Genomic DNA, 13,824 nt, shown 5'->3' with positions numbered 1-13,824 from the left:
ATTAGGAGTATGAGGAGTATGAAGTGTAAAACTCTTCAGCTCTGTACATTCTTACGCATTGCAAGAGAGTATGTAGAGGAAACTCCACCAAGAATATCAGAAAAAAGAACATAGTTCAGCTTAGAAATAATGAAATATAGATGAAAGAGAAGCAAAGATGTTCTGATTTACTCAGTGGGAGGAAAAAAACCAAGGAAAGTTCGATTGCAGTTTTGTGTAGGTAAAGTCCTGCTTATGGCTAGGATTATATAACCAGCTGTCAATCCCAAAAAAAATAATTCTGCTGACCAAGAGGTCTTTCCACAGAAGACAACATGAAATGTCTCTACTGAGCACAACCTTTTATTGGTTGTTCCAAAATGCAATCAGGGAGCTTGGTGTGTTTTCTAACCTTGTTTGATCTATATTGTGACTGGTCTACTGACACACTCCCAAAACAAAAACTCTCCTTACAAAAACAAATTATTAATAGCACCAATTAGCCCTGGTGTTTACAGAGCTCTAGCAGATTAGAAGCGACTAGAAACAGTCCCTAAAGCCAGTGGACGCTTTCCTCAGTTTATATTTCAATGTAAGAATGGATTGTGCTTCCCCCTGAGGCGTTGCTTACCTGTATCAACCACCCAGATCTTGCCAACCTCTTGCATGTTTTCCAGATTGCTAGACTGCTTGCAAGAGCCAGCAAATGGAGGAAACACTGAAATGTAGTGGTATCGATCATTGCAGAGACACAAAAATACTGATCTTTCCTGACTGCAATCACCAATGACACCAGTGTCCATGGAAATAGGATTTTAACATCCTACATAGTAGTAATTTTATTCTAAGAAAATAATATTGCTCGAGTAATATTTTACCTTTGCTATATAGCTCAGGCACCACAATTGAATTGACTAGACATTTTAAAATTATATTTTCAGTTCTTAAACATGTTACTGTGGCACTGAACTGGCAGCTCAAATAAGAAACAACGCAAATTTAGAGAGAGCCAGAAATGCAGACCTCCCACCACCACCACCACCTCAAGGCTGGAAAAAAATAACTTTGTACCGGAAGCCCTTGTTCTCTTCTCTAATGCACAAATTAATCACCATTAAGAACAAACACACTCAAACCTGTCGCGATTCTCCCCTGCAGTGGCCTGAAGATTGAACTTACTGCCTTGATTGGAAAGAAGCGACCAAGACGATCCCGGGCCCCTCTCTCTTTTCCCTTTTTTAATCTAACGGAGCAGAACTGGGGACGCCAGAGCTGTGCCTGCTCTTATTCAAAGTCGCTTGGGCAGCTCGGCGTCAATTCCCCTCCTCCACCACCTCCTGGACAGAGCCGGTTCGCGCTGATGCTCTCGGTTTTCTTGCTGCTCCCCGGCCGACACCACCATTGTCTGTGCGGCTCCCTGAGTCGCGATCAAATGCCTTGCGGGGCTGGACCGAGGAACAAAGGGCCAGGAGCAGCCGCCGCCGCCGCCGCCGCCGCAGCCGGTGCTCACAGGCTGGAATGAGCCAGTCGCGGGGAAGCATGCTCACTGCGAAACCCCGATCAGAGAAAACAGCGTGCCGTCTCCCATCGCCGCCTCGCTCGCTCCTTTCCCCCCGCCCCCTACAGACCAGGCTTGTCAACTGCGCATTTGCGTCTGACACCCAGGGCTGCGCGTAGCCAGCCAACGAGCGAGCGAGCGAGCAGGCACAGCCGGGACTGGGTGGCGGTGGCACGCAGGCAGCGAAGGGAGGAGGTCCAAGGTTCTATATAGCCACCCGCGGGGTTGGGTGAATGAATGACAGCCCTGCGGCCACCTCCGTAGGACAACGGGAGCTGCGCTTCGATCCTTCGCCCTACCAAGGAGTACCCCCTTTCTGACTGTACCAACCTGATCAAGCCGCACTCCTCTTCCTCGTGCTTGGCTGCGGCTGCGACTACGGCAGGGTCCGAGGATAAGGGGGATGGGAAAGGAGCGGGGGGGGGGGGGGACGCCACAAAGGAGGCGAGCCTCAGCAGTCACTCAGTCATGTTGGCCAGCCCTGCAGACATATGGGAGCACTTCCTGTTTAAAAAAAAAATGACAGGGGGAATCCAGGTCGCGTGGGCTCGCTGCATGATGGGGTTTTCTGCCTCTTTAAGAGCCGCTCTCCGTCCATTTCCTCCCTTAGCAGCCTCACGGCTCTGTCTACAGAAGGGCTCTTCCCATGAGCGCCGAGCACACTGATCGTCGTTTCTGCGGGAAGTCAGTCTCACAACCCGCCCGCTTCTCCACCCGCTCTGCCTGAAAAGCGAGAGCTGTGTGCTCCCCACGCACAGCGACCCTCACCAACATAGTCTGAGCGGGCCACTCTTTTGCATAGCCTGCAAAGTTCTCCATTGCTGGCGTCGCCACTTGGCCCCTAGATCGCCAGCCGAAACCAAGTCCCAGGGGCAAGATGGGAAATGGTTTACGTCTGAGAAGAAGGGAACTAGCAGCTCTGGGCACACTGCAGCCGGCGGCAGCTTCAGAGTGGCTAGACTGCGACGCTGCGTCTGAGCGTGCACTTGCTTACATAACACGAGAGAGAGAGACACACAAAAATCCCGCCCTGACCAGAGGCGTACAAACGGCCGTTTGTACCCTTTAGATACGATGGGGAGGCGGCGATCCCTAGCTGTTGTCCAGACAGGAGCCCAAATCCGTCTCACGCAAACGCACCATGATGGGAATGTGTAGTGGGTACTCCCTATGGCGTTCAACTGAGCGCGCGCCTCAAACTTTGCACGCTGCCGGCCTCCTTGTGCAGATCCTGAGAAGGGTGCTGTTGCTCATCGAGGGTACGTCGGAGCACGAATGATCCGCCTTTCTCTCTCGATTAAGTAACCATAACGTGCTCTCAGACACACAGCAGGTTGGTTTTGGTTTTTGTTGTTTGATCCTCAGTTGAAAATAAAGAGGCCTTTGAACCTTGCTGTGAACCAACCGCACTGAAATAACTTTTCCTAGTGTAAATGTAAAATTGTTCATAGATCTGGACGGGATCTTTAGCTCTAGGAGCAATGTAAATACTTATATAAGATATTCAGGCTAAAATAATGTCAAGCAAATCAAGACAGTAAAACCGTGGGTCAGTAATGTTACTTAGAATGTGGCCACCTTAAGACACCATACCGCTTCTTATGGAGTGGTCACAAACCTGTGTCCCCACTACAAAGAGGTGCTTGCAGCAATGCTTTTCACAACAGGATGAGGGTGTGGGCAGGAAATAAAACTAACTTAAAGGGGAACCATGCAAGCCAATTGCACTTCCTGTTTTCTTGAATGGAATAGCTTGTAGGATATACTGTTTGACAGAACAGAAGGTCAACCTATTGCCATCTGCCTTATTGCCACTATCACACTAGTGATAGTGAGTAATGTTGAAGTGTGTCAGTCTAAGCAAGTGGAACGTTCACATGGCTGTTGCCTTCAAAGCTATGCAACATATGGTGCCAGTGGCATTCTTACCACTGGAATTTGGGACCAAAGTCCAGGGCCTCCGCACCCTCTAGGGCCCCAAATCCTCTTTAGTCTGTCCTGGGTGGTGTGGTTGCTGCTGGCCAACACTGTGCCAGGCGGCTGAGTGCGATTGTGACCAGTGTCATGTGCTTTAGAAACAGAGGGGGGAAATAAATATGTGGGGTGGGAATATGTTAAATTGCATGTTGAAATGTTTCTGCTCATGCATATTTGCATAAATTATTTGATATTCTTACATTCTTGTGAGGGTACAAACAGTGAGTTGCTGTTTGTACCCTCAAGAACCCACATAGTAAGAGAGCGAGGGGGAGGGGGAGTGTGTGTGTGTGTGTGTGTGTGTGTGTGTAGGGGGATGAGGGAGTCTCCAGAGGTCTTTAGGTCCAGGCTCCAAAATTACCTAGGTACCTCTGTATGGTGCATGCATTTAGGCCTACAATCATGGTAATGGTATTTAAATTTGTTTTTGTTTTTTAATTTATGTAAAGAACAGTCAACAAACAACTAAGGGGGGGAAACCATATATGATGTCTCATGATTAGCTAATACATCCACTTGGATTCCACTTCACCATCATATCTCCTCCTAGTACAATGGCAGCTGAGTAACATATCTACACATTAATACAAACATCAAAACTTAAGATATAAAACGTATAGCCTTGTTTACAAAGAAAATCCAAATCTTAGATGTGGCATTAAACCATGAACCAAATTATAACATATAAATGGTTCCCATGTTAAAACAAATTTATCCTTGGTATTTAAATCTTAAAGAGTGTTACTGTAGTAGAGAAATAGAGGAAAAGAACAAAATGGGAGTATAAAATTACAAATTAGATTTGATATAAAAGATCTCTGGTCTCCTGATGTAATTGTTCTAAAGCCAGAAAAAATTGCTTGCTGAAAGGCTTACAGAACACTGGAAATCTATTGTTTAATCAAAGTTTGAGGTTATATATTACACAGGCAAAATTTAACTCTGTTGAAGGAGAGATTGTTTAAATAATAGCTTTTCATGAACTCAAAAGGATCATGTACCACCTTCTGAGATCTTTAGATGAAGAGAGTGATTAAAATTAGGCTTGCAAAACCAAACTATTTTTCTTCAAGCATGGAAAACAGCTCACTTATTCCTAACCAAGTCACATGGAGTCTTTCTTTCCCCCAATGGGAGGTCACTGGAAACCTAAGATCTGATCCCACCCTTCCTACAGTAAGTCCAGACTCCCTCCTAGGAGCTTGTATACCACCCTTTAGTTTTAGTCCACATCTTTCAAAGATGATGAGACAATTTTGTTGAACACGATTGTAAATTTGTTCTGCTGGTATCTGGTACAGTTTCTGCAAAATGTGGAAAGCTGGCCAAAGCATGACTGGCAGTTCTCCCAGATGGAGAAAACACACAATCTAACTACAAATCACTGATGACTCATATGTCACATGATTTTCTAGGTATCTTATGAGTGTGGATTTTGAAACATTTGTTCATCACACCAACAATATGCTAACAAAGCAACTGAGATGGGAGTCAGCAGCTAAATGAGCATTTGTGCCATGTTCTTTCACTGCAACCTAAAGGATTTGTCCCAGTTAAGTTCCTAGTTAGCTTCATTTAAAGGACTTTTCTGTATATTTTTTCCCCTGAGCCTTTACACCTTGCAAAGCAGAAGGCACTTTACTGTCACACAATGGGCGTCTCAATTTTATGACTAATTTACTGAACACTCAGGCCTAGATCACATTGAGGTACTCAACGCATGTCTGGGCTGTACGGTTTTAGACTATAGCTGCAGATTAAATGACTGAACACATTTCTGTACCAAAAAAAGTTCTTTGCACATAGAAAACAAGTATTAGAGAAGTGTCTAGCCTCGCCCTTACTCTGACATGTTAATTTTCTATTTGTAAGAAAAATTTGTATGGAGGAACATTTAATTAGGTGATTCCCCTACCTAGGCTGAAATTGCACAACAGCTCACCTCACAGAAATAAATGCCTCCTGACAACACTCACTCATTTCTTTGGCACTCAGGAAGAAATCCCTGGTTACAGTCGATACAATTTCTCCAGAAATAATACTGAAAAGATGGTCCTTAGTCACACTTCCATCAAAAGGGACTGATGGCTTTGGTCACTACCCCTTACATCCGGAGTGTTTTTTCCTATGTTGATGAGGTTGAAGCTATCAGGATACATTTGTTGATCAAACATACATGAAGAGTGAGCTGGTTCTCACGCAATAACTTTTGAGCCTACTTTGAGATGGAGCTTGTGAATGCTGCCATACCCCTCTGCTTACTTGCAGCATCAGTGTTCACTGTTTCAGGATCAACCGTATTCCGTGAAAACGTCTTAGGGTCGTCAAGGTGCTTTTGACATTCAGCTTTGATTCCTAGATGAGATTCATCCATTTCCAGCAAGCTGTCATAATTGCACTAAACATATTGGTCTGTGAACTACTGTGGCATCTGCTACTAATATGGTGGTTGTTCTTGTACATACTTCTAACAGGAACTACTATCCCTGTTTGTAAAGTCCTGTAAGAAGGAAAACATGAGCCATGCATTCAAAGTCAGAGCTTAAATACAGGAATCACATTCCTATAAACCTTCAAGCAAAACCTCAGCGCTCTTAGGATGTTTCCTACCTAATTCTTCCTACGTGCCAAGTACGAGAACTCCTTTGCATTTATGTAAACAACAATTCAGGCTCTTGTTATTCAAAAACTTTTATTTCTAGTTGTTCACTAGGTAAACAGTAGAATGTCATTCTACAGTCAACTGACTTTTAAACAAAAAGACCTTTATTGTGAGACAGAGAGACTGAAGCATATTATGTAGTCACCACAGAGAGACCATGTGGAAACAGACTGTGTGCAGTGAATTGTGTGTGTGCAGCAGCCTACCATGTGCATCATGGTGTCGGAAGAGTGAATGGGACATTTTGCTGTGGTCTGTAGAAAAATCAACCAATCCACGTGATGGGTATATGAACAGCTACTTTTGCGGACAAAGTTCCTATGAGTATTAAAAGCATCCTCTCCATGAGGCATACTTTGCCCTTGAAAATTATCTTTGGTATCAGTTCCACAGACCTGTTCTCTCCAGTCTCACCTGCAGTATAGATCATGTGCCCTTGCAAATGTTATCTATCTGGCTTTATCATTTTTTTACAGCTTTTGTTTTTCAGTCATTTAGGGATGAACCACACATCCAGAATCAGTAGCAATGTCATTTTTCAAATGACAAGAGAGTTGAAAGAAAAAAGGAAGAGGGGAATGCCAACACAAATTTCATGTTGATTCCATACTACTAGTATCTGTATAATTTAGCAGCCAACATTTATCCTGGGTATATTACATTTATTTCTCTTTGCTCTCTTTACAATGGGTGACAACAGCCTGGCTATCGTGAATTGAAGGTGAAAAGTCTCAATATAGAGCTCTTATGCCTAACATTTCTTAGGTCTGCTCCCTTATTCTTTTTACTTAATTATTTCATGGTATTCCTCTTTTATCTCTATTATCAGAGTAAAATTTAACAGGTCATATGGAGATATGATATAACTCACTTGTCAAATGATGTGAAAAATTGTTAACTGAAGCATACAATCCATCCAAGGTTAAGCACTTTTTGCTTTAATTATCCCACTGATTTCAGAAAGGCCAAATTTGCCTTTGACAGTGATTGGATTTTTTCAAAATGCCCTTAGTATTTCTGCAAAAAAAAGGGGGGGGTGATGCCAAGGTAGGGGTGCGCACGAATGGCTCATGCAGGCACAGGCAGGGCACGGTTCCCTTAAGCAGCAGGCCCTTAGCTGTTCCGCTGCCGCCCTGCCACTTTCCCAGGTGCAGCACTCGCTCTAGCAGTGGCTGTGTGCAGCTGTAGCACTGTTCCCTGCAGCCTGGGTGCATGGTGTTGGAATGCACATGGATGCAGGGAACAGTTCTGCAGCCACATGTGGCCTTTGCTAGAGCATGCACCATGGCAGGGCAGCAGCAGAGTACGTAAGGGCCTGCTTACTTGCTTCTTAAGGGAACCACTTCCTGCTCCGCCAAACCAGTTTAGCTCCAGGCGCCTGAGCTGGTTTGACACTTCCCAAAGGAGGTGCCGAACTGGTTTGTGCACATCTCTATGCCGAGGAAGGTTGGGTTTTTTTTTTTTTCAGAATTATGGAAAACATCAGTGAGAGACTCCATCCTTTTCTTCATTTCTCTTAGCAAGTTTTGAAATTTCACATGATGTGGTAAACAAAAATGGGCTTATTGAGTTTCCTAAGCACATTTCAAGCACTGTGGAATATATGAGTTTCTGGTTTTGTTGTTCTAAATATTTGCTGGATTAAGAACAAAGTCTGGACTGTCTGTGAATATTTTATGAAGCCATTTGGGAATACATGCAAAAAAATGTTCCTAGACATATTGGTGGCTTGGCAGTAAACAGGCATCCAAATATAATGTGTTTCAACAAGAGCATATCAAGTAGTTTTGCTTAGATTATTATGTTTCAGGTCCAAAATAATTCTTAACCTTAATTAACCTAAGGAAGGAAGCAGTGTTAATTTACAGCAAAGCAGAACAATGTTAAAAATAACATTGACATTTTTGTCACTGTTTTTTAAAAATCTGTTTAATGTCATAGTTGGAGTCAACTGCCAGGGTATGTCACATATATTTTGTTCATATTGAAAAATGACTTTCAGAAGCATGTACTTCAGCATTTATTGGGCCCACAGATTTCAGACTATGAGATTAGGCATTCAAACACAGCCTCAATATATCTCCATTCATGATAACCTTTTTGTCCAGATTCTAATAAATGGCAAGAGTGTTTTCAGAAGCTATGGCTAAGGCAAACTGCAAGCAAGGCTTCTACACGGGCTCATCTGAATACTACTACTGTTCATCTAGCCATCTAATGGCTAGATTGCTGGTTCGAATCCTCACTGGTATGTTTCTCGGACTATGAGAAACACCTACATAGGGCAGCAGCAATATAGGAAGATGCTGAATGGCATCATCTCATACTGTGCTGGAGATGGCAATGGTAAATCCCTCCTGTATTCTACCAAAGAAAACCACATGGCTTTGTGGTCGCCAGGCACAGCTTTACTGTTCATCTAATAAGCTTGTTCAACTCAAATATGTTTTCAATTCCATTTTAATTACATATTTTCTTTAGAGTCTATTTACTTTTATACTTCATCACAGATTATCCATTTTCCCTCTCAAAATTAATCTCTCTTACATGGCTTTCAGAGCAATGAGGAACAGGAGGAAAGGAAACAAGTTGTTCTAGTAAGAACTAGTCAGCCTACTTTCCTTTCACTGTCTCTCCATCTGGACTAAATATGGTGCAAATCGAAGTCTACAAGTTAGATCTCTTGTGCCTCAAATGTGTCCACCGTCTTGGATCGGGATGGATGTCATTATTATAAACTGCACCATGGAGGTGTCTGTGTGTCACTCACTACAGCTGTTCCAAATTTGGTTCAAATTGGTTAGACAGTCCCCACGTTAGTGCACTTGCATCTCATAGGTTTTTGCATACACCATCTTGGATTGGGGTGGGTGACATCATCACAAACTACACCATTGGGGCATCCCTATGTGTCCATTCAGTTGTAGAAAATTTGGTTCAAATCTGTTAGACTGTCCACAAGTTAGTGGACTTGCACCTCAAAAGTTTACGTGCCCACCATCTTGAATTGGGGGAGATGATATCATCACAATCTTTGCCATTGAGGTGTCCCTACAGCTGTAGCAAATTTGGTTCAAATCGGTTAAGTGGTTCACAGGTTAGCCCACTTGCGCCTCCAAAGTTTACGTGTCCACCATCTTGAATCAGTGTGGATTACATAATCACAAACTATGCTGTTGAGGTGTCCCTGTGTGTCACTCACTGCCACTTTACATAATTTGGTTAGGTAGTCCACAAATTAGCCCACTTGTGCCTCAGATGTTCACGTGGCTGCCATCTTGAACTGGAGTGGATGACCACATCGAACACCATGCCATTTGGGCAACCCTATGTGTCTCTGCAGCTGTAGCAAATTTGGTTCAAATTGGTTAAGTGGTTCACAAGTTAGCCCACTTGCGCCTCAAAAGTTTACACATCTACCATCTTGGATAGGGGTGGATGACATCATAAACTACGCCATTGAGGTGTCCCTGTGTTTCCCTACAACGGTGCCCAGTTTGGTTCATATTGGTCCAGGTGTTGCAAAGTTGATGGCAGGGGACAGACAGACACACACAGAATGCCAGGTGATCTCATAAGCCAACCGGAAAGTAGGCAAAGAAGAGGCTGCAGGTAGTAGCATTGAGAAATACAGCTGATCCTCATTAAGACACTAAAAAGGGAGGCAAGTATGCTTATTGTGTACTTCCAAAGCATGGCCTTGATGCAGCAGTGCTTGTTTTTATTTTATTGTTAAACTTCTATACCACCTTTCATTAAAACAATCTCAAGGCGGTTCACAAAAAAGTTAGAAGACCATAAAAATTACACAATAAATATATTAAGGTAGAATATAAAAATACAAATCTGGTTAAAAAGATTTTTTTTAAACCAAGCACAATATAACCATAACAAATACAAAGAAACAGTAGTAGAGACAAGCATATAAAAGCCTGGGTAAAAAGCAAAGATTTTATACTCTTTCTAAAAACTGTGATGGAGACTGAGGAGTGAATGGGATTGGTCTGCCCCAACATGTTTCGATGTTAGTTTCCATCAAAGCAGTATTCTGTTCCTTTCATAAACCTGCTCAATACAAATTATATAATGTTCAGCAAAGGCTCAATTTTAAATAGTGGTTTCCACCAACTCAGCTGGAAGAGACAATAGGCTAACTGCCTTACTTCTCTCCCCACCTACTTTTATGTAACAAAACCAAACCAAATCCCAATATTACATAGTTTACTTTCTCATCTTCCAGGAAGGGTCTTGTTTTGGTCTTCAGTTGCTTAAAGATGAATGGCAATGTATGGGAAGAGAGCTGGTCTTGTGATAGCAAACATGAATTGTCCCCTTTGCTAAGCAGGGTCTGCCTCAGTTTGCATTTGAGTGGGGGACTACATGTGTAAGCACTGTAAGATACTTTCCTTAGAGAATGGGGCAGCTCTGGGAAGAGCATCTCATGCTTCCCTGAAGAGGGTTCCCTCACTGTCATCCCCAGATAGGGCTGAGATAGGCTCCTGCCTGTAACCTAGGAGAAGCCGCTACCAGTCCGTGCAAACAATGTTGAGCTAGATGGACCAATGGTCTGACTCGGTATAAGGCAGTTTCTTTTGGAAGCCTGTCTACCAGGATACAAATGTTCAGGAGATTAAAATTACTTCCTCAAAGAGCTTTCTAGGCCCTAGAATGTTCCCACAGCTGCTAGATGGAGGTCCTCTCAGACAGACTTTCCCAGCTGCTTCTTGAAGGGAATGGTTAACCAGTTTGCAAGACTTAAGAATGCAGAGAACACAGGGGTGTTGTACTTCAAAAAGAACTTTGATTCCTTTTCATGAAAGCAGCTTTTGGCACCAGAGAGAGAGGCTCTCTTAGTTAAAATTAGTGATGTGCAAATGAGCGTTACTGACTGCTGAACTGCCAGCTTGACTTGCACGACAATTTTGCCAAACACATATGAAGATTCTTCATCATTATAGCTGAAAAGTGTTGGCTCTGTTCTCCAATGGAGTTCTGCAATAGCAGACACTCTAATTACTGCATATTCGAAGGACTAACCTACATGTTACATGGAAGATCCTCTATTCAAGCTCTTAACATTTTTGTTTTTTAATACAGCTGTAGGATGTTAGCAGACAACCTCTACCTCTACCCCTGCCCATCCCCCCCCACCCCGCATCCTCTATGGGAAACTGGATTTCTACAGAAAGCAGTGTAAACAGAGCATTATCAGGTACTTGGTGCCAAGAGGAAATTGACCTCTGCTTGGATCAAGCAGCAGGGTTCTGCAAAGACTGAACGGGTGGGAAAGCTAGTGCTACCTAGCAAAAAGGGACACACACAGAGACACACACAACACTAAATCCTGTGCCTTCTTAAATCAAACCCAAGTTCATGACACAGAAAGGGGATTGAGGCTGGAGAGTCTTTAAACAACTAGAACACCCCAGTATGCAATCAAAATCAAGTCCCACGTCAGTTATACAGAACTGACTTAGAAGAGCCCTTTGTTATGCATTCCTTCTCAACAGCCACTGCAGTACCCACCTTGCTCCAGTCCAGTCCCTTTGACCACTCTGAAACCTAGGAGTTTTCCTGCCTTTGGCACTTTGCAGAGGACAGAACTTTATAAGAGGTCCTGTCCCTGAGACACATGTGAGAAAGGTTCCCGAGAAGCATCTTTGCTGTTGCTGTCACGAGAGTCTGGGAACGTAAGCTGTCTGCTACTGCCCCAGAGCCTACCCTGGCTGAGTACTCAAACCCCTTGAGCCGGGCCCAGTCTGAATCACTGGGCTCCTGAAGCCCAAGTTGGAACACTGCATGCCGAGGCCAGAATTGCCAAATCACCAGCCTTGAGCATTCCTTGCATGTGACTACTGTAGGGTGACCTGCACTGGACTGCCATGGAAACTAGAGTCCTTGGATCACACTCTGCATGGGCTTGCTATGGGACTATTCCTGTGCCAGACTGCATGAGAACTGCTAGACTCTTGAGCAGAACCCCAGAGAGATCTTGCAGCTGAGACATTCCTAGTGAGTGTTGTTTTGTTTTTTGTTTTTTTTACAGAGCAGAACAGAAATGCAGATCTAAGGTTAACTGTATTGGTCATACTATGTAAGCGAAGAGTTCAATTCTCAATTTTACTCCACAACTTTTTTGTTTTCATTATCTAGAATCTATCTATCGCCTAGAATCTTCAAGCAGGGTTAGATTTGGATGCCATCCAAGATATGGCTCTGAAGATATCCTTCCACTAGTGGAAAAATCTCTTCCACTCATGGAATGCTATTCCACTTTAGCTCAAGGTGAGGTCAAATCCAGAGATGTTCTTCCATTTGTGTGACCATTTGCACAACATCATGCACTATTTGTTCCTCAGGATTCAATTTTTTCTTTGCAATTAAAATCTCTAATAGGGTGGGCAAAGGAAACCCTAGTGGCTGCAGGCCATGCAGCTCCCCACTGCAAAGCACTCATAGCAGATGCTTGCAGGCACATCCACTTAAATCCCCACAGACCAGAGTACAAAACAAGCCCTAATGGCTAGAGTACAAAAGGCTCCCCACTGGAAAATTTGCTTTGCAATGGGGAACTGCTTGTGCTACAGTTCATCAGATCAGGTTTCCCAACAGGCAACCTAGCAGTTGCACAAGAGTTCATGGAACAGCACCGTGCTTTTTTGGTTCCAATCCAGTGCTCATGCATTTTTTGGGTCCAACTCAGAGATATGTTCGCTGCACTGAAAACCAATGTTTTGGAATGGAGTGGTCAGAAACTGTAGTGGCTGTCACATATGGTGGGCTGCCAGAATTGCAGACTAGGTCATCCTTACAGGAGAAAAAGGCTCTCTGGCTCTGGACTGGCCATACAGGCTGGCTACTGGGTCCTTCTGGAACAGGAAGGTTTATAAAGTTTGGGCTGGAGCTATGTCCAAGAAACAAGGTCTCCTTGGCTCTGATACCTGCTTCTCAGACACCTGGCTTTTTCAGTTCTGACCTCTGGCTGGACTCCTCAGTTTTTACTCCTGGTTTCAATCCTGACTCCTGTCTTACTTCCCAGCCCAGCTCTCCTGGGGTTGCTGCTCACAGTCCAGGCACTGAAGTAGTGAACTAATGTGTATTAAAAACTAAACATTCAAATGTCCGTCTTCCTGCACCCCAAAACTGGTATTATTAATCAATCATCATTATTTTGGTTGTAAAAATTCAAAACCTAGAGGTCCCTTATCAGTCATCATTTGTTAGATATCTTCATATATCCATGTATAATTGAGAATTAATAGATCCACATAACTGATTGGGCTTCAGATACCCTTGCATTTGTTACTTCTGATTCTGACTTCTCTACATGGGGTTACCTTGAAAACTGTTTAGAAATTTCAGCTGGTATGAACTGCAGCAATTAGAATTTTAACACATGTTGGGCTGTGTGATCATGCTATTCCATGCTAAATTGGTTGCCATTTTCCCCCAGTCAATTCAAGGTGCTGATTATTACTGCTATATTCTTAGTGGATTAGGGCCAAGATTTTTAAGATTCCACTTCTACCCATACGAATCTACCCATCCCTGAGATTTTCCTGGGGAGACTATTTGCCGTCTGAGGTTTGTCTGGCAGTGACAAGTGTGCAGACCTTCTCTACTGGGGCACTTAAAGGTAAAGTGTGTG

At 43.5% G+C, this 13,824-nt stretch overlaps 1 protein-coding gene across 5 annotated transcripts in view; it reads right to left on the bottom strand.

Moving 5' to 3' along the window:
• Positions 1-13,824, bottom strand: part of LRRC8D (leucine rich repeat containing 8 VRAC subunit D) — an 89,409-nt gene that overhangs the window by 55,802 nt on the left and 19,783 nt on the right. Inside the window, exons 1-2 of one of the 5 annotated variants that reach the window (XM_053250462.1) lie at positions 2,310-2,468; positions 1,868-2,041 (exon numbers count right to left, since the gene is read on the bottom strand). The exons of 2 other annotated variants lie outside the window; for them this stretch is intronic. The gene's annotated coding sequence lies outside the window, so the exon portion shown is untranslated. Of the gene's footprint in view, positions 1-1,158; positions 1,621-1,867; positions 2,042-2,309; positions 2,469-13,824 lie in introns of those variants that run through there. 2 more of the 5 variants (XM_053250460.1, XM_053250458.1) reach the window with 2 other exon arrangements.

The sequence above is a fragment of the Hemicordylus capensis genome, chromosome 4, assembly GCF_027244095.1.
Source record: "Hemicordylus capensis ecotype Gifberg chromosome 4, rHemCap1.1.pri, whole genome shotgun sequence".
Lineage (NCBI taxonomy): Eukaryota > Metazoa > Chordata > Lepidosauria > Squamata > Cordylidae > Hemicordylus > Hemicordylus capensis.
This window is presented reverse-complemented; position numbering and strand designations above follow the sequence as displayed.